Source organism: Bos taurus, chromosome X, assembly GCF_002263795.3.
Source record: "Bos taurus isolate L1 Dominette 01449 registration number 42190680 breed Hereford chromosome X, ARS-UCD2.0, whole genome shotgun sequence".
Taxonomy (NCBI): Eukaryota; Metazoa; Chordata; class Mammalia; order Artiodactyla; family Bovidae; genus Bos; species Bos taurus.
Window position 1 is genome coordinate 98,753,317 of NC_037357.1, and position 26,701 is coordinate 98,780,017.

Here is a 26,701-nt window from a genome sequence, read left to right on the forward strand (position 1 = left end):
GTAAGACGGAAATATTTGCCAAAGAAGATAACGAAGGAGCACTTTGATAGCTTTATTCATTAGCTGTAAATCTAAATTTTTACTGTGGTCCGTGTTGATATAAACAAATATATCCAAAGATGGGAAGAACTTTATTTATGTGAGAATTCACAGAATCTCCAGAGTAATAATAACTACCATTTATACTGAGGAGCTACTTTTTACCATAACCTTTACCCATTTAAACTACCATAAACTGTCTTTCAATTATCTTAACAATACACTTAAAACCCACCAACTCTTAACTCTATTCCAAATTTTACCCCCACTCCAATACATGCATATGCACTCAACTCTCACTGCTTCTTCCCTGAAGAAAATCGTATTTTAAGGATATCATTCTTTTTTTGTAATGCAAGAGAGTACAGGGCAAAAATGAATGATGGAAAGAAGCGAATTCTGGAGTTTGACAAATTCCAGTTGTCATTAGCTACAGGAGATCCTAGGGAACTTATCCTCTCTGATTTTCAGTTTTAATAACACTCAAAGGGCTTGTTACAGAATTAAAATCAGAAGACTTCTCTTAAGGGTTCATCACAGTGCTTAGCACTTAATAATTGTTTCTCTACCTTCCACTTAGGTTAAGATTAAAAAAAACGAACTCTTTCAAGATTGTTTCAAGCATCCCAATAATCTTGTCAAAATTTCCCTCCTAACAGTCTACTCTATAATGCTGTTACGTGTTAGTTTTCTGGAGTCGATAAAAGAAGAAATGTGCATGGCTTCTCAAATGTACGAGTATATTCTAAGGTTTGGTATACCAAAAAAAAAAAAAAAATAGTTTCCATTATCAAAAGTTCCTTTCACCACTGCTTTAAGAGCTTTTGATGGGATAAGAAAATGTGATGTGGGGCAGAGTACCCACTTAAAACGCCTTGATTTTTCCTCTCCTGTAAAATAAAGAGCCTTTGGTGAAGAGTTTCAAAATTTACATCCTAAAAATTTACCTATCCAAAGCACATACACAAGTATTTATCAAGTTTAGAAAAGTCTTCCTAAACAAAGCAAATTTGGGAATAATTCTACCATCCTTAAAGTCTAACACTTATTAAAAAGACTGTCTTCTGTTCCTACTCTACTCTTACCTATCTACATGTGCATATGTACCAAATCACTGTCACGGAAAATTTATCACTGTTTCCCTATAAAAGAGTCTGAATGCTACACTGACATCTCAGAAATTACTATAATTGGTAAGAATGAAATTTCAAGATCCTCTTTTATTTAAGTCATATATAATCTGATATGGCAGATGGTTAGAGTACAAAAATATAATTTACTTCTGTGTTTTTAATACTTTACTTTTGTGTTTTTAGTATCAATGAAATTTATAAAATTATAGGACTGTGACAATTCTTAATTTTACACTAAATAAAATGACTTTTTAAAGCTAAAAATGACATTATAAATAAAGCTAGTTATACTCTGTTTTTTAAACTCTTAGTAAGATATTTAGAAACTTTTGCTACTCCTCTCTGATAATTTCTTATGGATAATTAGCATTAACTTTACAAGCAAATAAAGTTTCATGGTGAAAAAGGATTCATGACATAAACACGAAGTTTTAATAATCTAAGCAAAAAGATGGCAAAGTTCTATATGGCCTCTTATCACCAAACATTGATTCCACTACCATGATACTCTATTACCTATCTTCCACTTCCCAAAAAACAAAGGAACACATCTACAGTGAGTACTATACACAACTCTGATCATCACAAAACACACCAGGTAAAAAGGAGAATGAACAATTCATGTACCAATACACTTGGACTTGATGAAGAGATTCACAATAATTCCCAACAAAGCTAGCATGTACCTAAACCTACCAACTAAATGTTGATGGTTGAAGATGATGCTGACAGAGCCAAATATCAAACGAAATGAAGATGAGCAGAAAGGCAGAATAAAGATTCCAAGCACCCGTATCACCATTTCACGGTGAAGCCTCATGAATTTATTTGAAGTGTTTGAGGTAAACACTGACATTAGATACAGGCAAACAATTTTTTTAAAGCATTTAAAGGAAAATACATAAATGGAGCAAGTTTCCAATACTACTAACTCATAAAATAATCTAGAATGAAACAGTATTTTTATAATAAAAGTTTCAATAAAGGGCTAATTTTAAACACAGAAGATATGCAGTTAGTTTAGATTTAGAACAAAGTTCAGACAAACTTCTATTAAGTAAAAATATTTGTTAAAAGGGTTACTTTTATATTCTCGCCTTTAAAAAAAATTTTTTTTAATGTGCACAAGTAAAATCATCCCCTTTCCTCTAGGATTCATAGTACTTTCAGTGTAAGGATACTCAGAAATTTGAATGAAAACCATTTTCCCCAGATCAGCATCATTCAATAGAGCGTGTTCTGCAATGACAAAAATATCTCATAATTTGTTCTGCCCAATACGGTAGCCATTAAACATATGTAGTTATCGAGCACTTGAAACATGACCAGTGTAAGACAAGCAAATTTTTAAATTATTCCACTTTAATTTGTATTTAAATTATACATATGGCTACATATAGACACATGTAGAAACATGGCTACAAAAAAAAAAAAACATGGCTACATATAGATGCATGGCTAATGGACAGTGTAGACTGGATAATTTTTAAAGCTTAAAAACAATAAATTCTCAACTCATATGCTAACCACTAAGAAAGCAAAAATTTCTTATTTTTATAAGTGAAAAACCTATTAAAAAAATAAGGTATATCTTGCACTAAGGGATGAGCAAAACCCTCCATAAAAATCACTTTTAAATCCTATAGTTGTTTATAGTTAGGTGCTTATATACCTGTAATCTTTACTAATTACTAGAAAAAAAAATTGAGAAGGAAAACAAAGTTAATCATTAAATACTAGAATCAAAGGAGAGTAAAGATTCTCCCAGGCTTCCCAGGTGGCTCAGTGGTAAAGAATCTGCCTGCCAATGCAGAGACGTGGGTTCAATCCCTGGGAAGATCCACTGGAGGAGGAAGTGGAAACCCACTCCAGTATTCTTGCCTGGAGAATCTCACAGAAAGAGGAGCTTGGTGAGCTATAGTCCATAGGGTTGCAAAAGAGTCAGACATGACTTAGCCACTAAAAAACAACAAAGATTCTCCCAGCTAAGCAGAGAGACCGGATGTCTTCCTCTCACTACAGTGCTATTATCCACAATGTTCAATATAGTTTGTGCTTGGTAGCTGCTTTGCTTTTATTATTTGAAAAAAGTCTCAGAATACTAATATTATCATTGTCCTCTATTTCTAAACTCTCTATTTCTAAGATTAGAGCTCATTAAAAAAAAAAAAAGACAAATAATTTGCCTTTTTATGTTAAGCATTAAAGTACTTTATGATAAGCTTGGTAAGTGCCTAGCTAAAATGAGTTGTTACTATTTTAGAACTGTAAAGTATAGGCAACATCTAAACAAACAAATCTGAAAGATTAGCTAAGTACCTGAACATACAAATGGTAGAGAAAACTAACGTACATTTAAATACCTCAATGGTTTCCCGTTTTTCTTTCTTTTTCATTCTTTCTTCTAGCATTCTTTGCATGCTCAGTCATGCCTGACTCTTTGTGGCCCCATGGACTGCGGTCCTCCAGGCTCCTCTGTCCACTGGATTCTCCAGGCAAGAATACTGGAGTGGGTTGCCATTTCCTTCTCCAGGGGATCTCCTCCACAGTCTCCTGCATTGGCGGGCAGATTCTTTACCACTGCGCCACCTATCTCAACACAGTCCTAGTGCGGGGGTTCCCATTCTGAAGCCCTTCCTCTTCTATCAGGCTCCCAGATGCTTACTGCCTCCCCTACCTGTAAGCTCCATCAGGGGAAGGGCCATATCCCAACCCATGATCACATGACAGGGACTTAATAAATATTTCTTGAATTAATGAAGCAATGTCATGTTATTATTTTAGGTTCTCAAGTGACCTTCTCTTTGTCTTACATTTCCATTCCTTAAGAGCTGCAAGTCAGGATGCTAAGAATTAATCTTAGTAGTTAGTTAAACTCATTCCCATTAAGATATAAATCACTGATATGTTAAATGAACCAATGGTTTTTAAATGAACCAAACTTTTAGGTTGAATATAATAAAAGCAAACATACAGTCCTGCCCACAATTCCTAAAACCAGTCACAGACATAAAAGACAATTTAGTAGCTGACTACTTACAAAAGATTAAGGAACTGAAGCCGACTACAGGTCAACATGTCATCCATGAAATAGGGCTATTAAAAATGTATTCATGGTCCAAAATAATGAAGTACATTATACAGAACAACAACAATAATCAGCTCACCAAAGTCTGCTCTGACCAGATCTCTAAAATTATCTTTAAGTTCTGTGTGCCACACTTTAACAGGTGGTAACATAAAGAAGGTTGTAATTGTGGTGAAAGATGAATAAACTATCATATGAAAATTATTTTAACTGAGTTGAGCTGAGGAGAATCATCAGGGATGCTTTAACTTTACTTGTATTTTAAAAGCTGTCACTTAGGAGAAAAGATTAACTGCACTCTGGATAACTCCAGACATCAGAACAATGAATGGGTATAACTAACAAGCAAATTTAATTTCAGTTCAATCAGAAAGGAGTAACACTTAATGTACCAAAAATTAAATAGGCCACCTTTGGGGGGGGGGGGGGGGTTTGGCCACACCATGTAGCTGTGGGATCCTAGTTCCCTGACCAGAAATCGAACCAGCACCGTCAGCAGTGAAAGCTTTGAGTCCTAACCACTGGACTGCCAGGGAATCCCCTAAATGAAATGGGTCATCTTTCTTTGGCTTATATTAATGCAAAAAATTAAAGAATAAATTACTAAGGTTATCTTTGTCGGGGTAAAAAGGAGACTTCTTACTTTGGATACTCTGCATTTTTTAAAGATTCCTTGGGCTTCTCGAATATAAGCACACAATGTGTAGTATTATATATAATACATACCAACAGACAGACGTGTGTATATGTGAATGCATCTCTCTTGACTTAAATCCATGATTGCAGTTTATTCACTTTGAATTTACAGAATTTCTAAATAAATACACTATCTTGAACTTCTCCCCCAAAACCATAAAAATGTCTGCTTCATTAATGCTTCTCAGTCTTCTCAGAAATCTGTCTCATAAATTAGAATTCTTCCCCTTCCCAGACACTCAGTGATGCCTTTACCCGTTTTTAAAATACCTTAGGAATCTGAAAGGTTGGAAGTACCTGAGTCTAAACCATTTTTTGAAATTTCAACACACCATATATAAACAAAGTTACACAATTAAAATGATAATCTTAAGTATTATTGATTCTTAATGACATCTATTCTTGAACTTATATATCAGACTTTCATACTTCTCTTTTTAATTTCATTTACTTTTTAAGTTAAAATTAACACATTACCAATTCTAAAGGGTATGTAGTAAAGTCTCACAATCCTGATCCAAGCCATCCAGGCCCCTTTCCCAGAAGCAACAAGTGTAAAAAGTTCTTATTATATTCAAGATTATTTTGTGCAGATGCAAGCACATATATTTTTCCCATTTTAGTGTTAATATTTAGATACTTATATGAACAGTGTTTATATAAACTTGCTTCAGATTCTAGGTGTCCTTGATATCCTTTCTCTTTTCATCTGTTAACAGAACCTCTAAATTTAATTAGACATATGCTGACACAGAACACTGGGGTCCCCAGTCATCGTTGTGGTGTGGCCTGATGATTAAGTTCTGGCCAATGGGATCCCTAGCTGGAAATTATCCAAGTGGTAAAAGCTACAAACTGAGGATAGAAAGTAGGAAAACAGGAGCCCAAGTTCCTGGAACAGTAGAGTTCCTGAGCAGCCCAAAACTGATTGCCTCTGAGAATTCTTTTATACAAGAAATAAATGAGTATGCAGCCTTCTTTTCTCATTTAAAACAAACAACCAAAAAAACCAGTCTAATGAAATAATCATTAACACATACCAACAGGATAAATGAAAATTAAAAGAAATCTAGTTAACTGTCACCTATACCTAACATTTTAAAGAAGATAAAAGAACTTACACATTTGTTACTCTACACTACCTTCCTCACTCCAACTTTAAATTAATACCCATCTTTTGCATGAAAACAAAGTCAGTTAACCAAATTTAAGCCTATCAACCTCGATTTTGAATTTCTCAGCCTCTCTGGACTCTGCATTCAATAAGAAAGCATCACTCAAGAAAATATCATAGCACCTTAAGTACCATTCTTTACAAATAAACTATTGAAAATGCTTTGCTATTGCAAAACATTTTCAAAGAACTACACTACTGAAATCAAACTAGATAATCAGATCAGATCAGATCAGTCGCTGCTGCGACCCCATGAATCGCAGCACGCCAGGCCTCCCTGTCCATCACCAACTCCTGGAGTTCACTCAGACTCACGTCCATCGAGTCAGTGATGCCATCCAGCCATTTCATCCTCTGTCATCCCCTTCTCCTCCTGCCCCCAATCCCTCCCAGCATCAGAGTCTTTTCCAATGAGTCAACTCTTCGCATGAGGTGGCCAAAGTACTGGAGTTTCAGCTTTAGCACCATTCCTTCCAAAGAACACCCAGGGCTGATCTCCTTCAGAATGGACTGGTTGGATCTCCTTGCAGTCCAAGGGACTCTCAAGAGTCTTCCCCAACACCACAGTTCAAAAGCATCAATTCTTCGGCACTCAGCCTTCTTCACAGTCCAACTCTCACATCCATACATGACCACAGGAAAAACCATAGCCTTGACTAGACGAACATTTGGTGGCAAATTAATGTCTCTGCTTTTGAATATGCTGTCTAGGTTGGTCATAACTTTCCTTCCAAGGAGTAAGCATCTTTTAATTTCATGGCTGCAGTCACCATCTGCAGTGATTTTGGAGCCCAAAAAAATAAAGTCTGACACTGTTTCCACTGTTTCCCCATCTATTTGCCATGAAGTGATGGGACTGGATGCCATGATCTTAGTTTTCTGAATATTGAGCTCTAAGCCAATTTTTTCACTCTCCACTTTCACTTTCATCAAGAGGCTTTTGAGTTCCTCTTCACTTTCTGCCGTAAGGGTGGTGTCATCTGCATATCTGAGGTTATTGATATTTCTCCCGGCAACCTTGATTCCAGTTTGTGTTTCTTCCAGTCCAGCGTTTCTCTGATGTACTCTGCATATAAGTTAAATAAGCAGGGTGACAATATACAGCCTTGACGAACTCGTTTTCCTATTTGGAACCAGTCTGTTGTTCCATGTCCAGTTCTAACTGTTGCCTCCTGACCTGCATACAAATTTCTCAAAAGGCAGATCAGGTGGTCTGGTATTCCCATCTCTTTCAGAATTTTCCACAATTTATTGTGATCCACACAGTCAAAGGCTTTGGCATAGTCAATAAAGCAGAAATAGATGTTTTTCTCGTACCTCAAGTGCTGATAACTAATATCTGAGCTCTTAATACGTACCATGCACTATTCTAAGCACTTTACATATACTTATTAATTTAATCCTCACAATTACTCTATAAGATAGGGAGACCGTACTTCACAGATAGGGAAACTGAGGCATAAAGTAAACCCTTGCTCAAGGTCACAGAGCTAATAACTAGGAGAAGTTGGATTCAAACAGGAGAGTTCCAGAGCTTGGAGTAAGGTGTTAAATTCAGGCCATGCCTAGGACCTAAAGTCATTTGCAACAAAGAGGACCTGCATAAACAGCTCTTCCTCTTAACACTCCAACACCCAGTTTCTTCTACAACTCTACGTTCACACCAAACAAAAGCAACACACAAGACCACTACTTCCTGCTCCCACCATCCCACAAGGAAGATTTAGCCTCAGTTCTTTACTATTCTTTCTTTCCTTGCCTTATTTTAAACCATATAAAAAGCAATCATATCTCCTCCTCCCCAAAAGACATACACACACAACAGCAAAATAAAACCAAAAAATCAAGTTCCCATATTCAAAAGCCACCTGTGACAGAAAAACACTACTGCTCATATGTATAAATGACTATGTATGTATGCATGTGTGTGTACTAAGTTACGTCTGACTCTTTGTGACCCCATGGACTGTAGCCCGCAGGCTCCTCTTCCCATGGGATTCTCCAGGCAAGAATATTAGAGTGGGTTGCCATGCCTTGCTCAAGGGGATCTTCCTGATCCAAGGATCAAACCCGTGTCTTCTGCATTGGCAGGCAGATTGTTTACCACTGAGTCACCAGGGAAGCCATTTGCCTTATACACACTGCTAAAATAATAAATGCACATAAAAAGGAAGGAGTTACACTTCATTGTGGGAGTGGGGGCATATATTACATTCATGATCATGAGCTCCACTGAAAATAATCAACCTTGAATTTTTAAACTTTTAATATGCAATAGGCACCTAGAATTTATTAAATAAATGAACAATCTCAAAACTAGAAAAACTACAACACAGTAAAGGACCCTCCCCAAAGATAAGTGTTTTAAAGAAAAAAACTTCTAATCTATCTCAATATACTCTTTCAGACTTTGTTCTATGCATACAGTCGTGAATGCAGAACTTGCTGATATGAGGGCCAAACTGTATTATTCCATTTTATCTAAGGGAATTGAGCATCTATGGATTCTGCTATCTGTTGGGGTCTTGAAACCAATCCCCCTCGGATATGGAGGGATGACTGTATATGCAAACAGTACAAATCTTCGTATGCAGTTTATAAACTATTTCTTTCATTCTATATATCACTGCTTACTGTGTCAAAGTGTTTAGATTTACACCAAAATTAACATCTTCACATCATTTTAATAATGGTTAAACAATAATTTGTATCTACTGAAGAGTATCTGGCTGTTAACCAAGTTTTTACTATTATCATTAACCAATGAACGTAATTTGGCCTATTTACATTTTCTCAAAGTAAGTTCCTCACAGTTGAACGGAAAGCACAATTGAAGCTTCTGATAGTCCCACGAACAAAACTAAACTAAAATAATGTTCCACAAGCAGTGCTCATTTTCAGTTCTCTAATTATTTTTCCAAATATTTATTGGCTAAAGTTATTACTTCTTTCATGAAGTATCAATCTGTTTATTGATTATACACACACATATCTACTGGATTATCAACAGTTTTCTCCTAAATGATGTCAGGTGCTATTCATATATAAAAGATTCTTATATAATGCTATCATAGAATACCTCTTCCCAGTTTGCACTTACCAATAAACTTTTTACAGTTTTTAAGGTAAAAGCTTCCCTATTTTCTCAAAACCAACCACCACTTCTTTTACAGTATGTTATGTTCAGAATCAGAAATCTCAGCCCCTGGCTTAATAAATATTCACCAATATTTTATTCTAATGAAAAGAAAGAACCTAATTACATTTTTTCCTGTATAATTTTGTACTGACACAGCAGGATTCAAGATCTGTAATTCCCCCATTTCTCATGAACTAAAAAACTTAATATACACATAACAGCTCTGTTTCTATGGTTTATATTCTACATCCAAAGCTTTCAAACAAATGTACTAGGAATGGGTAATAGGACTGCTAAGACAGAGAAGACCTCAGCCCCTGGGGCTGAGGAAAAAAAAAAAAGCCAAAGTACCAAAGCAGCCTGAATCTCTCAGCCAGAGAGCCCTTCTTTATGTACCATCCCCAATCCTGAAAGTGAAAGTCACTCAGTCGTGTACGACTCTTTGTGACCCCAAGGACTGTAGCCTGCCAGGCTCCTCTGTCCATGAATTCTCCAGGCAAAAACACTGGAGTGAATAGCAATTCCCTTCTCCAGGGGATTTTCCCAATCCAGGGATCGAACCCAGGTCTCCAGCACTGCAGGCAGATTCTTTACTGACTAAGCCACCAGAGAAGCCCACAGCCAATCTTAAGTGCCTTCAAGAGTTTCCTGGTTATCAGTACAAACTATCATTTAGAAAATACTGGGGGAAACTTGATATGACTCTGTGATCCACAAAATGAAATAATAAGCAATAATGCAAAATACAATGAAATTATGTGCTGATTAAAAAAGATCAAGGGGCAAATAGTTGCATTACCCATTTCTTAGATAAGTCACAAGGGCTGACGTCAACTAAACCACTAGAAGATAACCCCGCTCTATCCTACCATAACTATAAATTTTTTCAATGACTCAAAAGGCTTTTGGCTCAGGAACTTAAAGGAACTGACATAAAGGATCGAGCAAATTCAAGTATTTTCCCTAACTAGTGGCCCTTTTAACAATCTGTTTCACTAAAAAGTTCATCTGAAAAACCAGTCCTGAAAGAATATTTTCCCCAAAACCTGAATTTAAAAGAAAACCAGCTTAACACTAAATAATCACATAAAATATTTTTATATACACTATGAAGACTTCCAAAATACTATTTCAAATTAGCTTAAGTTTCTAATAAGCTCATATTCAAATTTCTATTTTAAATCAGAGAAATAAATATCAGCCCATTTGTCCATGAGAAACCTAATGTCTAGTTTCCCCATACAAGACACACGCTTAAATTACTGGAATGACATACTTCTAGACATCTCAATCTTCCATTCTATATGGAATTTTGAGATTTAATTTCTTAAGTCTTTGAACTTCTGCTTCTTTCCAAGATGCAGTGAAACAAACCAAATTTATTTCTGAATGAAATAACTAAAAAACTGGAGTAACTAAATGAAAAACAAAGGTTTTCACCCAGTGAATATCAGAGAACACATGACAACAGTCCTTGAGAAGGGAAAACAAATAATGTGAGCCTAAAATTACCCCAAAGCTTACTGCTTTTCAGGCTGCAGCACAGCTATGTGAAGTTTTCTTGCCCAAATCAATGCATTCTAGAACAAAGTGGAACAACATCTTTACAGTTACTGAAAAGAAAGTAAATTTGTCAATCTACAATTCTACACTCAGTAAAAATACCTTTCAAAAAAAGAAAATTAAAATATACTTATTCACATATACAAAAAAAAAAAAAAAACGATGAAAGAATATATAGTCTTTGAAATGTTTTTTCCCTTAATTCTCAGGTGGAAGCAAAATTAAACCAGAAACAAAACTTTATACACAGTCCGGACAGAAGAGCAAAAGAAATAATAGCTGCACAACTAACTATGAAAGATATTTTTCTTATTTTTTAATGTCTTAAAACAAAACTGACCCTAAAAGTCTACTTGGGGGGATAAAAACACTCCTAAAAGTAATAAGCGAGTTCAGGAATGTCACAGGACACAAAATCAACATACAAAAAATAAATTAGCTCAGCTGATAAAGAATCCACCCGCAGTGCAGGAGACCCTGCCTGGTTCGATTCCTGGATGAGGAAGATCCCCTGGAGAAGGGATAGGCTACACACTCCAGTATTCTTGGGCTTCCCCAGTGGCTCAGATGGTAAAGAATCTGCCTGCAATGCAGGAGACCTGGGTTCGATTCCTGGGTTGGGAAGATCCCCTGGATGAGGGCATGGCAACCCAGTCCACTATTCTTGCCCATAGTATTCCATGGACAGAGAAGCCTGGCAGGCTTCAGTCCATAGGGTCACAAAGAGTCAGACTTGACTGAGCGACTAAGCACAATGATGAATTGGAAATAAAAAAATTTTAAGACCATTTATAATAGCTCCAAAAACATGGTAATATGCAGATATAATTCTAACAAAGTATGTGGAGCAGAATATGTATGCTGAAAACTACAAAACACTGATGAGTTCAGTTGCTCAGTCATGTCCAACTCTATGCGACCCCATGGACTGCAGCACACCAGGCCTCCCTGTCCATTACCAACTCCTGGAGTTTACTCAAACTCATGTCCATTGAGTCAGTGATGCCATCCAACCATCTCATCCTCTGTCATCCCCTTCTCCTCCCGCCTTCAATCTTTCCCAGCATCAGGGTCTTTTCAAATGAGTCAGTTCTTCACATCAGGTGGCCAAAGTATTGGAGTTTCAGCTTTAGCGTCAGTCATTGGAATGAACACCCAGGACCGATCTCCTTTAGAATGGACTGGTTGGATCTCCTTGCAGTACAAGGGATTCTCAAGAGTCTTCTCCAACACCACAGGTCAAAAGCATCAATTCTTCGGTGCTCAGCTTTCTTCACAGTCCAACTCTCACATCCATACATGACCACAGGAAAAACCATAGCCTTGATTAGACGGACCTTTGTTGGCAAATTAATGTCTCTGCTTTTTAATATGCTGTCCAGGTTGGTCATAACTTTCCTTCCAAGGAGTAAGCACCTTTTAATTTCATGACTATAGTCACCATCTGCAGTGATTTTGGAGCCCCCAAAAATAAAGTCTGACACTGTTTCCACTGTTTCCCCATCTATTTCCCATGAAGTGATGGGACCGGATGCCATGATTTTAGTTTCCTGAATGTTGAGCTTTAAGCCAACTTTTTCACTCTCCTCCTCCGCTTTCATCAAGAGGCTCTTTAGTTCCTCTTTCTGCTATAAGGGTGGTGTCATCTGCATATCTGAGGTTATTGATATTTTCTCCAGGCAATCTTGATTCCATCTTGTGTTTCTCCCAGTCCAGCGTTTCTCCCAGTCCAGCGTTTCTCATGATGTACTCTGCATATAAGTTAAATAAGCAGGGTGACAATATACAGCCTTGACGTACTCCTTCTCCTATTTGGAACCAGTCTGTTGTTCCATGCCCAGTTCTAACTGTCACTTCCTGACCTGCACACAAATTTCTCAAGAGGCAGGTCAGGTGGTCTGGTATTCCCATCTCTTTAAGAATTTTCCACAGTTTATTGTGAGCCACACAGTCAGAGGCTTTGGCATAGTCAATAAAGCAGAAATAGATATTTTTCTGGAATTCTCTTGCTTTTTCCATGATCCAGTGGATGTTGGCAATTTGATTCCTGGTTCCTCTGCCTTTTCTAAAACCAGCTTAACATCTGGAAGTTCACGGTTCATGTATTTCTGAAGCCTGGCTTGGAGAATTTTGAGAATTATTTTACTAGCGTGAGAGATGAGTGCAATTGTGCGTTAGTTTGAGCGTTCTTTGGCATTGCTTTTCTTTGGGATTGGAATGAAAACTGACCTTTTCCAGTCCTGTGGCCACTGCTGAGTTTTCCAAATTTGCTGGCATATTGAGTGCAGCACTTTCACAGCATCATCTTTCAAAAGAGCTCAACTGGAATTCCATCACCTCCACTAGCTTTGTTCCTAGTGATGCTTTCTAAGGCCCACTTGTCTTCACATTCCAGGATGTCTGGCTCTAGGTGATTAGATCCCACAAATTTATCCACCTTATAACTGGAAGTTTGTACATTTTGACCAACATCCCAGCTCCCTCGGCATACCAATCTATACTCTGCTTGTGCATTTTTTGACATTTTAGGTTTCACATATAGCAAGATCATTCAGTATTTATCTTTCTCTGTCTGACTCAATTCACTTAGCATAATGCCCTCAAAGTTCACGACATTTTTTTTTGAGAAAAAATTGGTGTATAATATTAAAGTTACAGGTGTACAACATAAGTGATTCACAATTTTCAAGGCTATAATCCATTTATAGTTATTATAAAATATTGGCTAAATTCCCTATGTTGCACAATATATCCTTACAGCTTATTTAAAGTTCATGAAAATGTTAAAGTATGACAATACCACATGTAAATGAGGATACAGAACAGCTAGTAAAAATGCAAAATGGTACAGTCACTCTAGAGCACAACTTGACAATTAAGTATGAAGTAAAACATACATTTATCACAAGACCCGACTATTACATTCCTAAGTATTTACTCTAAAGAAGGAAAAACTAACATTCATACCAAAATCTATATATGATGTTTATATTAGCTTTATTCATTAGCAATGAAATCTGGAAACAAATACTCAACAAATGAATGGATAAACTGTGGTACATCTATAATACAGGATTCTGTTTAGCAATATAAAAGAATGAATGAATTGATATAGCATGGATGAACCTCACAGATATTAAGCTGAGTAAAGGAAGTCAGTCTCAAAAGACCACATGGTGCATATATTTGTCAAAACTCATTGAACACAACATTGTAAATGTGCAATACTTCAATAAAATATTTTTCTAAAAAGCTCAAACGCCTATAACAAGTGAAATTGAACAGATACAAATTATACCTTAACAAAGTTTATTTTTAAGCTGTTTAAAGTAAAAAACAGTAACAATGTATTGTGGGGTTTATAACATGTATAAGCAAAATGTATGACATTAATACAAGAGACTAGGATGGGAGAAAAGGAAGTATATTCTTTTAAGTTCATACTATGCATGACATGGTATAATTTGAAGGTAGGTATGCTGTGATTAGCGAAAATTAAAAATTTTAAACTACTACAACTGGTAAGTGTAATATTCAAGGTCAATGTACAACTTACATTCCTATATACCAACAATGTTGGAATTTTGGGGAAAAATTTTTAATGCCATTTACAATAATACCTCCCAGGCTTCCGTGGTGGCTCAATGGTAAAGAATCTGCCTGCCAATGCAGCAGACACAGGTTCGATTCCTGGTCCAGAAAGATCCCACATGCCACGGGGCAGCTAAGCCTGGGCACCGCAACTACTGAGCCTGTGCTCTAGAGCCCAGGAGCCGCAACAACTGAACCCACATGTTGCAACCACTGAAGCCCATGTGCCTAGAACCCGCATTCTGCAGCAAAGAAGCCACCACAGTAAGAAGCCTGCACACTGCAATTAGAGAGTAGCCCCTGCTCTCTGCAACTAGAGAAAAGCCCTCACAGCAATGAAGAGCCAGCACAATCAAATAAATAATTTAAAAAAATAGTACCTCCTCCTAAAATGAAGTGCTTAAGATATAAATCTAACAAAATACATATAGGATCCATGTGTAGAAAAATCACAAAATGTTGATGAAAAGAAATCAAAGGATATCTAAGGGATATCTATATCAGAGAGAAATACCATGCTCACAAAACAGAAAACATTAATATATCAATTCTCCCTAATTCAAGGCTGGTGCTGCTAAGTCGCTTCAGTCGTGTCCGACTCTGTGCAACCCCATAGATGGCAGCCCACCAGGCTCCCCCATCCCTGGGATTCTCCAGGTAAGAACACTGGAGTGGGCTGCCATTGCCTTCTCTGTAATTCAAGGCAACCCCAATCAAAATCCCAGAAAGTTTTGGATATACCAACAAGCTAATCTACAAATTTTATGGAAAGAAAAGGAATCAGGATAGCCAAAATAATGCTGAAAAAGAGCAAGTCAGAGGATTCATACTACCCAATTTCAAGGTAATAAAGCAAGCAACAATAATCAAGACAGTGTGGTATTGAGGAAAGAACAGAGACCAATGGAACAAAATCGAAAACTCTGAAACAGACCTATACAAATAAAGGCAACTGGTTTTGACAAGATACAAAGATAATTCAGTAGAAAGGGAATTGTCTTTTCCAACAAAAAGTTGTGAAAAAATTGGAAGCCCAGTTGCAAAGTAACAACAAAACCTCAACACATACTTAATAAAGTGAAATAAGAACATTTTGAATATATCAGACCCATATAAAGAAAACAAAAATGATCTCTAATGTCAGATTCAGAAAGAAATGACAAGCAAAATGTTAAAACATGTGGGTGACAACTTTAATAATATGTTGTGTTTAAAACATGTCCAGAATTAATATATTCAACAACAATGGAATGAAGGAGATTCCAAGAATTTTCATTGCTCAAGAAAAAAGAGCATATATTAGTTAGGCTTTAATAGAACTTACCCATGGCCCAGCTGGTAAAGAATCCACCTGCAATGCAGGAGACACAGGAGATGTGAGCTTGATCCCTGGGAAGATCCCCTGGAGGAGGGCATGGCAACCCACTCCAGTATTCTTTCTTGGAGAATCCCATGGACAGAGGAGCCTGATGGACTACTGTCCACAGGGTCACAAAGAGTAGGCTTTAATAAGTAAAAAATGCATGCTATAACCCCTAAGGCAGCAGTTCTCATTAAAGTGTGGTTCACAGACAACTGGGAGTCTCCTAAACACTTCTGGGAGGTTTGCTAATGTAAAATTATTTTCATTATAATACTAAAGATATTATTCTTTTTTTTAACTCTATTGACATGCATACTAATGATGCAAAAGTAACGGTGAGTAAAACTGGTTGGAGTAAAACTGTTTCAGGAAAGGGGACCCTTTCCTGGGCCCAAATGGGGCTCTTGTCTAACACTCATAAATGAACTCTCAGAGAAGACACACATGCTGACAAAGCAAAGAGATTTTATTGGAAAGGGGCACCCGGGTGGAGAGGAGTAGGGTAAGGGAACCCAGGAGAACTGCTCTGCCACATGTCTCTCGGTCTCTGGTTTTATGGTGATGGGATTAGTTTCTGGGTTGTCTCAGGCCAATCCTTCCCACTCAAGAGTCCTTCCTGGTGGCACACACATTGCTCAGCCAAGATGGATGGCACCAGAAAGATTCTAGGAGGTGGTCAGACATGTGGTGTCTCCTTTTGACCTTTCCCAAACTCTTCCAGTTAGTGGTTGCTTATTAGTTTCAATTTCTTACCAGGATGTCCTGTCCTAAAACAACTCATGCAAATGGTTACTATGTTGCCCGGTCAGGGTGGGCAGTTTCAGTCAGTGTGCTTCCCCTAGCAGAACTACTGGCACCTCTGCAGGAGTCAAGGCAGACACATCAAACTTAACTTGAAATTACATACTCTTCACCATCAAGCACTTTCAGGGTTTTTTAAACAACAGTTTCATATAAATATTCTTGATGAAGCAGTAAAAAGCATTTCATTAAATGTCACCCTTGAGCACACATTGTTTTTAATAATCTGGGCTGGCAAAAAGCATTCTCCATATTGAAATACAATGGCTACATTGACTGGTAAGTACCTGACTGACTGTTTCAGTTCTAAACTGAACTAGCCTTTTTTTCATGCAACACCATCTTTTACTCAAAAGAATGACTGACAAACTATGTTTACTCAGACTTAAGTACTGGAAGACATTTTCTCAAAAATGAATGAAAAGAGTCTGTCATTTCAAGAAAAGCAACGAACAGTAATTTGTTGCCAATGATCAAACTTGAGATTTCAAACAAAAATCAGAATTGTGGAAAACTTTAATCTACCTCCAAAGAGAACTTGACAGCTCCCCAAAACTGAAAATGTTTTTCTGATGAGATTGGTGTAATATTAATGAATACAGTTTTTCGATATTTTATAATAAAATGTGTTGACTTTTGTACTAATTGGAAGTGCTCTCCTTAAGAATTGATGCTTTTGAACTGTGGTGTTGGAAAAGACTCTTGAGAGTCCCTTGGACTGCAAGGAGATCCAACCAGTCCATTCTGGAGATCAGCCCTGGGATTTCTTTGGAAGGACTGATGCTAAAGCTGAAATTCCAATACTTTGGCCACCTCATGCGAAGAGTTGACTCATTGGAAAAGACTCTGATGCTGGAAGGGATTGGGGGCAGGAGGAGAAGGGGACGACAGAGGATGAGATGGCTGGATGGCATCACTGACTCGATGGACGTGAGTCTGAGTGAACTTGGGGAGATGGTGATGGACAGGGAGGCCTGGCGTGCTGCAATTCATGGGGTCGCAAAGAGTCGTACACAACTGAGCGACTGAACTGAACTGACTGAACTGAATCCACTAACATGTCCTCCCTACTATTCAGGGGCTACAATGTCATTTCAGTATCTACCAAATAGAAAAGAAATCTTACAATGTAAGACAGGGATAAAGGGAGTATGGTATATTCTAAGCAATATCTTACTGAGTAAAAAGGTCAACCAAACTCTTTCTCCTCTTTGGACAAATTTGGCCCTGGGTTCTTTTACTTCTTGGAATGTCAACTGTGTTACTAGCAACACTAATTATGATAAGTGTTACCTGACTGATGAAATAAATCTAGAGTGAGAATACTGAAAATGAACTATTAATATCTGGTAGAATGCCAAAGCTTTGAGAATCCCTCAGAATATAGCGACTCTTTTAGTTGGGCACGTTTCTACAGACACTGCCCGGAGAGTGTACCCATAAAATTTAGAAAACATATTGGTTCCTATTTGGGATGTAGATGTGGAGGTATATGTGTGTGGTGTGGTGTGTGAGTGTATGTTCTAAACCAGGTGTGGTGGACTGAAATCAGAAGATGACCTTATGTGGTGTCATTAGCACATTACTGGTTTTTGAGAAGTGCTAAAACAGAGACAAACTTTACACTAAAATTTCCTAAACACACTTGGTCCACAGAACCCATTTGTTGTGAAAAAACCAATTAAAATTTAATGGGATATCAGTGTTCCATGGAATGAAAGTAGAAAGCCCTGAACTAAAGCATGCATTAACCATAAATTAAATGTATGGCCTCAAAACTAGAAATATTTGTGTTTGCATTAAGGACACTGATTCTATGTGACACCTGATCTAAATTATTTCACTCTTACACCATTCCTTACTCCCTTTCATGGCACATTACTCTATACTTCACATATTAGCCAATTTAAGCAAAAAGGCATTCCTGGGTTAAGGATAAATGAAGACTTGTCCTTAATTTTACATAAGCAGATTTAAAACAAACACAAAATCAAAACTACAGATTTGTTAAGGATTTCTTCTAATGGAAAAAACAGAATAAAGGGGATCATATTTACTCTGCTACTTTAATAAACCAAGCAAAATACGTGAAACAATGTCTTTGGACACTGGACAACAAGCAATGCATGGCAGTGACTGCTTTGAGAGGACAGGGACTTCTCTGGTGGTCCAGTGGTTAAGACTCCACACTTCCAGTGCAGTGGGCCTGGGTTCGATCCCTGGTCAGGGAACTAAGATCCTACATATCACAAGGCACGGCGCCCCCCCCCCCCAAAAAAAAAGCCTCCTTTACCTTTGCGAGGAGAAACAAATGAGGTAACTCCGATAATTGCCCCCAGTTTACTCTTTGGACTGAGTTGCCACGTAAAGGCAAAAGGGTAGAGAAATGCAGGCAAATTGCAATCTCCCAGAGTTAAAAAGGAGGAGCTTGGAATTTGGGTAGGTCAAGGCACCAAGTATACACAAGGTAAGAAATAAGAGAGAAGACAGGGCTCCAGAGATCTGTACAGGTCCCCCCTTGGGTCCTCAGATGAGTAGCACTGAGCATAGAAAGATGAAGAAATTGCCCTAGAAGCACCTGAAACAAAACAAGTGGAAAAATCTACCTGACTTGAACAGTGCCAAAAATAGTTACTGTTCCCACAAGTCAGAGTGAAAAAACTTCATAAAACAAGGAGCATTCGGAAGAGTCCTTAGAAGAATATCACCTCAATAATTGAACAAAATTGGCCCAAGACTGCTCTGTTTCCAGCTAACATAGTGTACAAGCAAGCCTCAAAATGATCAAACTAGTTCCAACTAGCTTAACTGCACACCAGAACAAAGTTCAAAACTGATAATAATATCCAGACACTAGCAAGGTAACTATCCAGACACAATGCAATCAAGAAATTATAACTCATAAAGAGAAAAACCAATCAAATAAAAATTAATCAGTCACACCAGTCAGAATGCTGCTGCTGCTAAGTCACTTCAGCCGTGTCCGACTCTGTGCGACCCCATAGACGGCAGCCCACCAGGCTCCCCCGTCCCTGGGATTCTCCAGGCAAGAACACTGGAGTGGGTTGCCATTTCCTTCTCCAATGCATGAAAGTGAAAAGTGAAAGTGAAGTCGCTCAGTCGTGTCCGATCCTTAGCGACCCATGGACTGCAGCCCACCAGGCTCCTCCCTCCATGGGACTTTCCAGGCAAGAGTTCTGGAGTGGGGTGCCATTGCCTTCTCCACCAGTCAGAATAGCCATCACTTAAAAAGTCTACAGATAACAAATGCTGGAGAGGATGAGGAGAAATGGGAACCCACCTACACTGCTGGTGGGAATGTAAGTTGGTGCAGCCACTACGGAGAACAATATGGAAATCTATATCTACATAAAGGAAGATGAATGGAAATAGTAAATATGTGACTAAATGTAACTTTTTCATGTTTAATTAAATCTCCTTAAATGATAACTGTTTATGAGCAAAAATAATAACAATGTACAGGGGCTGTTAACAAATACAGAAGTAAAATGAATGACAACAATAACACAAAGTTCATGAAAAGTGAAATGGAAGTGTACCTTACTAAGTTTCTTATAGTATTAATAAAAAAGTATATTACTACTTGAATGTAGGCTGTGTTTACTTGAAGCAAACACATATGCTTTAAATCCGAAACTACTTAAAAAACAGACCAATTAGCTAAAATAAGCTACACGCCCCCAAAAAAAGAATCATAAAAACTATTCATCCCATCCATTAATCCAATAAAAGGCAGAAACACAGTAAGAGAACAGAAAACAGAACCAACAGAAAACAAAGAGCAAGATTATATATTCAAATCTAGCCATAGCAGTAATCTCATTAAATGCAAATAGTCGAAACATCTCAATTATGGCTGCTGGTTGCAAGGCAAAATGGCACACACTAACTTCCCTGCTACTCCCTTATAAACCCAAACACCTAGAAAATTATTCAATAAACACCACTAAAAGAACTCCAGAAGCTTTAAAGAAGGTGGCAGACTGTCTATGGACCTTAGGACTTGAGGAAAGAGGACACAAACTCCCTGGGTTTTCTTTTTTTTTCTCCCATGTATCCTGCTAGAGACATGCAACCAAGAACCAACAGGCATGGAAGAAAAGGAAGAAAATCACAACTGGTATACAAGCGGGCAGGCCAATTCTCCCTCAGCACCAACTAGGAAGCCCCAGACTATTCCAAGCCCACCCTTACTCCCCAACCCCCCTCGCCACCCACAACCACATACTGGTGGGGGGGGCCTCATCCATCTCCAGAGGCAACAAAACCCATGGCCAATCCAACTTCTGCTCCACAACCAGGAAACCAACAGATAATCTGATCCACCTGCAGCAGCAGAGCCATATCGAGACTAAAGAACTTTCAAAACTCAACATTTAAAAAATAATCAAAGGAGAAAATGGGCAAAGATGTAAACAGACATTTTTACCAAAGGGATATACAGATGGCAAATAAGCACATGGAAAAATACTCAACTTTTTTGACTACGAGAGAATGCAAACTAAAATCCCAATGAGTTATCACTATACATCTACCAAAATAACTTTTTTAAAAAACAGTGATGACACCAAATGCTGGTAAAACTGGACTGCTCGTACATTACTGATGGTAATGTAAACTGGCATAGACATTCTGGAAAAGAGTTTGGCAGTTCCTTTAAAATCTAAAAATGGATTTACCACTAAACTAGTGATTACACTCTTAAATATTTATCCCAGAGAAATGAAAATTTATTTTCACACAGAAATGTAAATGCAAATGCTCAGAGCAGTTTATTTGTAATAGCCAAAAAATGGAAACTAAACAATGTCCTTCAATGGGGAACGGTTAAACAAATTCTGGTACACCCATACTATAGAACACTAGGTGGCTCAGAGGTTAAAGCGTCTGCCTGCAATGCAGGAGACCTGGGTTCGATCCCTGGGTTGGGAAGATCCCCTGGAGAAGGAAATGGCAACCCACTACAGTACTCTTGCCTAGAAAATCCCATGGACGGAGGAGACTGGTGGGCTACAGTCCACAGGGTCCCAAAGAGTTGGACATGACTGAGCAACTTCACTTTCACTCAGAAAGGGGAAAAAAAAAAGGGGGAAGACTACTCATATACAAAATTATTTGAATGAACAACAAATAAATTACACATGTCAAAAGGATGCATGCAACTTGATTCTATTTATAAAATAGTCATAAATAATGATTTCCAGGAGTTAGGGATGGGGGGTGGGGGGCGGGGTGGTATAGCTACAAAGAGGTGGCACAACGGAGTCTTGTGATGGAGTAAAAATCTTGGCCGTATACACATGATTAGACTGCAGAGGTATACATACACACACAAATGAATACACACACACACACACACACACACATCTAGTGAAATCGGAATAAACTCTATAGTCAATTTCCTGGTCTTAGTAGTCACACAAGATTTATTAACACTGGGGGATATTAGGTGATAGGTACACAGGGCTTCCCCTGTATTTACTTTCCTACGAAGTCGTAATTATTTCAAAATAAAGTTTTAGAAAAAAGTTCTAAAAGTAAAGATCATTAGTTGGATATAAAAGTAAGACCCAACTACATGCTACCCATAAACAAAGTTTTCTTTAAAGACACAAATAGGTTATAAGTAAAAAGATGAAAAAGATATACCTTGCTGACACTAAACAAAGAAAACTATAGTAACAACAGTAAAATCAAAGTGGATTTCACAGAAAAATCTGAGACCAGGAATTAAGAGAGGGTCATTTCATAAAGATAAAAAGATCAGTCCACCAGGAGGCTATAACAGTCTCAAACATTTACCCACCTAACAACAGAGCTTTGAACTATATTAATCAAAAATGACAGAACTGAAAGGAAAAAAAGACATAACTACAATTACAGTCAGTGAACTCAATCCTTTTTCAAAGACTGATAGAAGACTAATAATTATAAGCATATCTCAGAGACACTGCAGGTTCAGTTCCAGAACACCACAATAAAGCAAGTATCACAATTAATCAAGTCACACGAATTTTTTGGTTTCCCAAGTGCATGTAAAAGTTATATTTATATTATACATACTGTAGTCTATTAAGTGTGCAACAGCATTATGACAAAAAAATGTACATACCTTATTTTAAAATACAAAACAAAGACAATTATAATAGTAACATGAAAGATCAATGACCACAGAACACCATAACAAATATAATAATGAAAAGGTTTGAAATATTGCAAGAATTACCAAACTGTGACAGAGACACAAAGTGAGCAAATGTTGCTAGAAAAATGGGGCTGATAGACTTGCTTGATGCACGGTTGCCACAAACGAAATACATAGTATCTGCAGAGCTGACAACAAAACAAGATATCCCTGTATCCCTGTAGTAGGGTAGAGAAGACTTGAGAAATGCAATCAACCTAATTGACCTAATTGACATTTTTGCCATAGAATATTTTCTTTTCAAGTGCACAGGGACCATTCATCAATGTAGATCATATTCTAGACTGTAAAACAACTTTCAAAATTTTTGAAAGCAGTCAAATCATACAAAGCATATTCTCTGGCCAAACTAGATTTAAATCAGTAATATGTGGGAAATCCCCAAATATCCAGATACTAATACCCTAGGCACCCCTCTTTAAAAATCCTTCGGTCAAGGCAGAAATCAAAAGGCAAATTTGAAAATATTTTTAAGAAAATATAAATGAAAACACAACACACCAAAATCTGTGGAATGGAGCTAAAGTACCACATTAATAAATGGAGAAGAGACAAATCTCCTTGCATAAGATTCCCAAATAATTTATGTAGATCCTCTACCCTCAAAAGGAGGGAGGAGTAAAACTTTTGATACGATATGATAAAAATGTTACTTTACTTCTGTATCTTCCTCTGAAAACCCCATAAATCCAGTCAAATCATGAGAAAAACACCAGGCATATACCAATAGAGGTGCATCCTACAACATACCTGACTGACCACTACTCCTCAAAACTAAGGTCAACAAAAAACAAGAAACGTCTGGAAATTCCCTGGTGGTCCAGTAGTTAGGATCTGGCACTGTCACTGCCAGGAGCCCAGGTGTGATCCCAGTCAGGGAACTAAGATCCTGCAAGCCACACACTGTAACCAAAAAAAGAAAAAAAGGGAGGAAGGGAGAGTCTAAGAAAATGTCACAGCCAAGAGAAGCCTACAGAAATCACAACTAAATACAATATGGTATCCTCGGTGGAATTCTGGAACTAGAAAAGGACATCGCTAAGTTGTGTCTGACTCATCGCAACCCCAGGACTATAGCCTGGTTAACTTAGAATTTTGAGATACTTTACAACTGTGATTTCTTTAAAATCATTCTAGCTTATTAAGTTCATACTGATAATTCAAGTACATAAAAACTGTACAAACACAAAATGAGATCTGACTTATATACTATTATATAAGTTAGTTTTTCAAACTGCAATATATGTATTCTCTGGAATCCTAAAAGTCCTTATGGAAATTTTCAATTGCTTTTAAAAATTTCTATGATAATTCACAAGTGACTGACAAAACATTCTCAACCATACTGATGACCGAAATCCAAACACTGACATCAATGCTAACTCTCACATTTACTTTCACAACTATACTGATGCCAAGAAAGCAACTTTTATCAGCAAATTATTTATTCCCCGAAAGTGAAAACCAACTGAGACAGGGTACAAAATATAACAGGGTTTCAGTCAAGTTCTAAGAGAAAAACTGTAAGAGAATGAAATCCCACAGCACATAGCAGTACAGGTATGCTAGAACTTGTGATATCATAACCCTCAACTCAGTCAAGTGATCCATTTTGACAAAATAATATCATCTACTGTATTAGTGTCAATTTCTTAATTGGCTTTAGTTATTTATAAATGTAATTTTTAGCTGTGATCTGTTTTTCAGTTATGGCAAAGATACGCGTAAGGAATTTACTTGGAGATGTCTGAACATTAAGTAACAGTGACTGACACTATAAACCCATAAATGAAAAACTACATTTACTTAAGAATAGGTCCAGTGGTACTCTTGTTACCCAAAAGCACTCTAATACAGACACTACTTCACAGTTTAAGAGCTCTAATATTTAAACATAACTTTAAAGGCAAACTTCAATTTTGAACATTACGAGAACATAAAATTTTGATTTATCTAGTTATTATTAACTGAACTTTTAAAGCACAAATTAAAAATAATACTCAAGTACTTAAGCCTGTGTTTAAGCCCCAGCTTCATAGTTGATAACTGTAGGATCTTAGTGAAGCTACTTAAAATGCTGGGCCTCAGTTTCCACCTGTGTAAAAATCAGAATACTATCTGTTCTACCTATCTCACATAAACAAGTGTAAAATGAATAAAACCAATCCACATTACCAATATGCTTTCTTTTCCTTCTGGACAGGAAGAATCAATTAATAGAAACAGTTCACTTCAGAAGTACATCAAAATATAACAATCATGTCATCATTTTTCAATGAAAAGGTTTTACCCTACATTTGAACATTTACTACATGGCTACAATACAGACATTATTGGGAGAAGGCAAGAGTGGGATGATTTGAGAGAACAGCACTGAAACATGTATATTACCATATGTGAAATAGATCATCAGTCCAGGTTCGAAGCATGAGACAGGGTGCTCAAGGCTGGTGCACTGGGATGACCCTGAGGGATGGGATGGGGAGGGAGGTGGGAGGGGGGTTCAGGATGGGGAACACATGTACACCCATGGCTGATTCATGTGAATGTATGGCAAAAGCCACCACAATATTATAAAGTAATTAGCCTCCAATTAAAATAAATTTAAAAAAATAGACATTATGATACACTGAGAAAATACAAAACGAATCAAAAACCATGCTCTCAAGGTATGTGGCAGGGTGGGGAGGTGGGTAGGGTAGAGGCACTTTAAAAAACAATTCTAACGTGTTGTCATAAATATGATCAAGAAACACATAGTACTATGGAAACTATAGTACTGGGCAACTGGGGAGTCAAACTGCTTTAAAGATTTAAAATGTTATTCAAATATAAGTTAGAAGTGATAAAAGTAATTCCTTATTGGGTACTTATTATGTGGCAAGCATGTACTAGGTAGGTGTGTGTGTGTGCTGCTAAGTCGCTTCAGTCGTGTCCAACTCTGTGTGACTGCACAGACGGCAGCCCACCAGGCTCCGCCGTCCCTGGGATTCTCCAGGCAAGAACACTGGAGTGGGTTGCCATTTCCTTTTCCAATGTGTGAAAGTGAAAAGTGAAAGGGAAGTCGCTCAGTCGTATTTGACTCTTAGCGACCCCATGGACTGCAGCCTACCAGGCTCCTCCGTCCCTGGGATTTTCCAGGCAAGAGTAAATGGAGTGGGGTGCCACTGCCTTCTCCGGTTCAGTCGCTCAATCATGTCCAGCTCTTTCTGACCCCACGGACTGTAGCCCATCAGGCTCCTCTGTCCATGGGATTTCCCAGGCAAGAACACTGGAGTGGGCTGCCATTCAGGGAATCTTCCAGACACAGGGACTGAACCCTGGTTTCCTACACTGCAAGTGGATTCTTTACTGTCTGAGCCACCAGGGAAGCACTGGTGCAATCTAAGGAAACATACAATAACAAGGGGAGAAAATGCATTTTTCCTTTATATTTTTAATCTTTTTCAAAAACATAAAGACAGCCAAAAGACTGGAGAGAATTTTTTAATTCAAACAGAAAGTTCAGGGTTTCCCTGGTGGCTCAGTAGTAAACAATCTGCCTGCCAATGCTGGAGACACGGGTTCCATCCCTTGTCTGGGAAGATCCCATATATCACGGAGCAACTAAGCCCATGCACCACAAGTACTGAACCCGCATGCCACAGCTCCTGAAGCCTGTGCGCCAGGAGCCCATGCTCGGCAACAAGAGAAGCCGCTGCAATGTGAAGCCCGTGCACAGCAACCAAAAGAACCGCCCCTCACTCACTGTCACTAGAAAAAAGCCCTTGCAGCAACGAAGACCCAGTGCTGCCCAAAATAAGTAATCTTTCAATTAAAAAAATAAAGTTCAGGGTTGATAAGTGAATTGAAACGCGATAAATTGAAATTTATCTCTTACTTCCTCCC

At 37.8% G+C, this 26,701-nt stretch overlaps 1 protein-coding gene across 8 annotated transcripts in view; it reads right to left on the reverse strand.

Moving 5' to 3' along the window:
- KDM6A (lysine demethylase 6A) overlaps positions 1–26,701 on the reverse strand; it is a 179,563-nt gene that overhangs the window by 118,840 nt on the left and 34,022 nt on the right. The gene's annotated exons all lie outside the window — the stretch shown is intronic.